The following is a 4089-nucleotide window of genomic DNA, read 5'->3' as shown; positions in this document are numbered from 1 at the left end:
CCTGGTAGCCCCTCCATCCACTCCTTCAGCTTCCCTCCAGGCTATATGTTAAACTTATCCAATGTAGGTCTTTGAAAATGAGGACTGATTTGCTATTTCCTTAGGAAGGACACAGTTGCCCTATAGAAGCTTTCTCTTTATGTGTAGAGAAGAAAGAAGTCTTTCCTCATTCTTCCTTTAAACAAGCAAACTCTAATATAAAAGCCCGAATAATCCATTTTTGTTTCTTATTGTGGTTCCCAGATCTAGGGAAATTGACTTACAAATAACTGCTGCCAAGAACACCTGAATAAAATACTCTGAATGAGAAAATAGTGAAAATGATTAAATATTGCTTTTTTCCTAGGGATGAAGAATTCTAAGGGCAAAAGTATGGATCTCTCTCTGCTGTCTATCAAACTTCACTAGGGGCAGCGGGGCTCAGGCGGCGGAGCGGGCGGCCGCGGGCGCCGCCGCCTCCTCCTCCGTGGCTGTTTACCCGGCTGCATTGTGGGAGTTTGACCTCCGCCGCTGCCGCCGCCGCCGCCGCGCACGCCATGGGAACCGTGACTGACGACGAAGTCATACGGAAGCGTCTCCTAATTGATGGAGATGGCGCTGGAGATGATCGGAGAATTAATCTACTAGTGAAAAGTTTCATTAAATGGTGCAACTCTGGATCCCAGGAAGAGGGATACAGCCAGTACCAACATATGCTGAGCACACTGTCCCAATGTGAATTTTCAATGGGCAAAACTTTGCTGATGTATGATATGAATCTCAGAGAAATGGAAAATTATGAAAAAATTTACAAAGAAATAGAATGTAGCATTGCTGGAGCACATGAAAAAATTGCTGAGTGCAAAAAGCAAATTCTTCAAGCGAAACGAATACGAAAAAATCGCCAAGAATATGATGCATTGGCAAAAGTGATCCAGCGTCATCCAGACAGGCATGAGACATTAAAGGAACTAGAGGCTCTGGGAAAAGAACTAGAGCATCTTTCACATATTAAAGAAAGTGTTGAAGATAAGCTAGAATTGAGAAGGAAACAGTTTCATGTTCTTCTTAGTACCATCCGTGAACTTCAGCAAACACTGGAAAATGATGAAAAGCTCTCAGAGGTAGAAGAAGCTCAAGAAACAAGCATGGAAACTGATCCTAAACCATAGACCAACTAATCACTCACCATTCCCAAGAATATTGAAGTAGCAACATGATCTTAGTGTGTTCAGAATTTGTTGTGCTCTTGAGACATTTAAAGTTTTGGCAGTGAACTACGTTGCTTTTAAATTTTAATGCACAGTTCTTTCATATTTCTTCACACAAAGGGAGATGACTTCATTATATATTTGTTGTTATTGAAATGCCTTTTGTATACTTAAAAGATAGGAAGCAACATCCAAAAATGTTTAATGAAATATTTTCAAGCCAGATATGTTAGTGCTCATTGGTATTCTAGGTAGTTTTTAACTGGTAACATTGATTTGCTCACAAAATAAGTGGAAGATAGTGAGAAGGTGGCATTTCTAAGATGTACCTGAGAAAATTAGTCAATTTCTGGAAATCGTTACCACTTTTGAAAATGAAGTCCATGAATAGGCTCTCAGGAGGGCTGTGAACTTATGAAGTTATGTACAAAATGTTTGTGGTATATGCTTATTGTGGGAGAGGTTCCATGATATTAAGAATCACTTATATCAGAGGTAATTACAAGATGCAAAGTAAATCAATATGCATTACTTTCTAAAAAAAAGAAAAAACTTCACTAGGACGTGAAGTGAACTTTAGGCATATTTCTATCTTCAAGTTCTAAAACCCGCAATATTTATGATTTACCAATAGGTGGCACTATAAGATAAGGAAGATGAATCAGCCCCAAAATAACAAAAAAGTGTTAGGGAAGATAACGTAAGTAAGGAAAATTCAGAAATAAAAAGGTGATTTCTGTATTTAAATCTTATTCTTCTCCTAGGTAGATAAGGCAAAAATATTTTCTTCTGGAGAAACATTCTAAGATATGAGGAAATATACATTTTCTTTCAGAAATTAACAGTAGTACTTGTCAGTACTGAAGTTCCCTGTACCGAGGGTGATTTACATTTCTACACAGTATTATATCATTTAGAGCTCTGTATGGAATTTCAGCAATTTGGAACATACTGAGCTTTTGAAAATGTGGGACTACCAAATGAACACAGATACACACACACACACACACACACACACACACACAGTGTCAAAGATGACCTTGGCATTGGCAGCTCTGGCATTCAAAATGACTTACAAGTTAAGAGATGCAGGTAGGAAAATGTTTTAGGTAGTCATCCATTTCCATAGGACATCTTTTCTTTCCTTTGTAATTTGAGACGAGTTTTTCGAGAGTCAGATTTGTCCCCATTTATATTCTACATCCTCTTTCCTTCTCCACGAATTTATTTACTTGTAATCATCCTTTAACCAGTTGGCTTTGTTGATTTGGTTCACATTATTTGAAGAAATATGTAATCAATAAGATGGAATGTGCTACATATCTTTGAAATTTGTTTCTTGCCTATATTCTTAGTGATAACGCCATTTAACTGAAAAGAATCCGAACAAAACATACTTCACGCTGTGGATGCAGGCAGCTAGCTGCTTATATAACCCAGCACTGAAAAACAACTCATTCATGAGGAATACTGATGGAAAAGTAGCCTTAGCTTAAAAACCACTTTGTGATTTTGGTCCTGTGATCTTTCGGCTTATAAGAGAGCTCTCTCTCTCTCTCTCCTTTTTTTTTTTTTTTCTTGGTATGGCTTTTCAAATAGCTCCTTTTTTCCTGTTGCATTTGGGAAAATTGGCATGAGAGAAAAAAATTAAAACAACTTAAATAATTAAGTGTTTAACCCTCTTAAACTTCTAAAAATACACTCAGTCTATTTCCTTATATGACTGCACTGTTAAAAGGGGGAAATTTTATCCAGTTTTGGAAAGACATGACAGAATGTTAAGATCTCATATGGTTTTATATTCCCAATCCTTCAGGCACTGGGTCTTTGGAGATTACTTCCTTGGAAACTTGAATTGAGATAAATTGGGGTGACCATTCTAGCTGGTTCCTTTCATCTTGTGCTGCCAATCCTCAGAGGTACCATTCTGCTCTGGGAGCAAGAAAGAAAAGAGAAGCATCTTGTGTGTAAATGGCTTCCCTTTGTCTACTTCTACCCCACATGCCCTGATGCAAGTAGCTGTTTGAGGGCAAGTACTTTGTTTTCTTTTTTAACAGGATTTTTTTTTTAAGTTCTTTATCCTTGGCACTTAACACAGTGTCTGGCACAGAGAAGTGGCTTAGTAAATGACTGATAAATTAAGGTGTAAATGAATGAATAAATGCCTACTCCTCCCTCAGATCAAATTTTTGTTGCAAAGAGCTGATGTTGTATAAGTGGTTCATTGATAGCTGGGGCAGACAAGAAAATAAACTTGGTGCACAGTGAATATTTATTCAACACACATTGCCCTCAAACACATCCAGAAATAGAAATATAAACAGGGCCAGTCCTCAGCAAAATTGTGAATTTCATCAAATTGGCCTTTGCCACTTCATCTTCCCTACCAAGACCCATTTCTCTCCACCTAAGAAACAAAGTGGTGTCATGGAAAGATGCATGGACTTTGTGACCAACAGGTCTGGGTTGGATTCCAGTTGCCACTTGTAGCCTTGAGTAACTTACTTCTCTCCGAACTTTAGTTTCTTTAGTTTCCTCATTTGTAAAAAGAATGAGATTGATACCTATTTTATAAGGTTGCTGAGAGGACTCAGAACCAAAGTGCCTAGTACAGTACCTGGTATACCAATGTTCAATAAATACTGTTCCTTTCTTGTACTTGCTGTTACTTTTCCTCAACACAACTTCATGAGGTAAGTATTGTTCTCATTGTTACTGTATTAGAGTTGAGGAAATGGAGGCTCAGTGAGGTTAAGTAACTTACCCAACTATGTAGAGGTAAAAGACGGAGGAACTGGGATTCAAAGCTCAACTCTCCAGTTTGTGCTTTTAACCACTACACTATATTAACTAGGAATTTTATTTTGCTTTAGCATGAGAAAAGAAAGGCATGACATAT

At 37.8% G+C, this 4089-nt stretch overlaps 1 pseudogene across 1 annotated transcript; it reads left to right on the top strand.

Moving 5' to 3' along the window:
• Positions 1–489: 489 nt before the first annotated feature.
• On the top strand, positions 490–2521 carry LOC309653087 (THO complex subunit 7 homolog pseudogene; annotated as a pseudogene). The gene has a single exon. The product of its transcript is annotated as a THO complex subunit 7 homolog pseudogene (transcript).
• The last annotated feature ends 1568 nt before the right edge of the window (positions 2522–4089 follow it).

The sequence above is a fragment of the Balaenoptera physalus genome (genome assembly GCF_965194825.1).
Source record: "Balaenoptera physalus genome assembly, chromosome: X".
Lineage (NCBI taxonomy): Eukaryota > Metazoa > Chordata > Mammalia > Artiodactyla > Balaenopteridae > Balaenoptera > Balaenoptera physalus.
The sequence above is the reverse complement of the archived record's forward strand: the minus strand, read 5'-3'. Positions and strand labels throughout refer to the sequence as shown.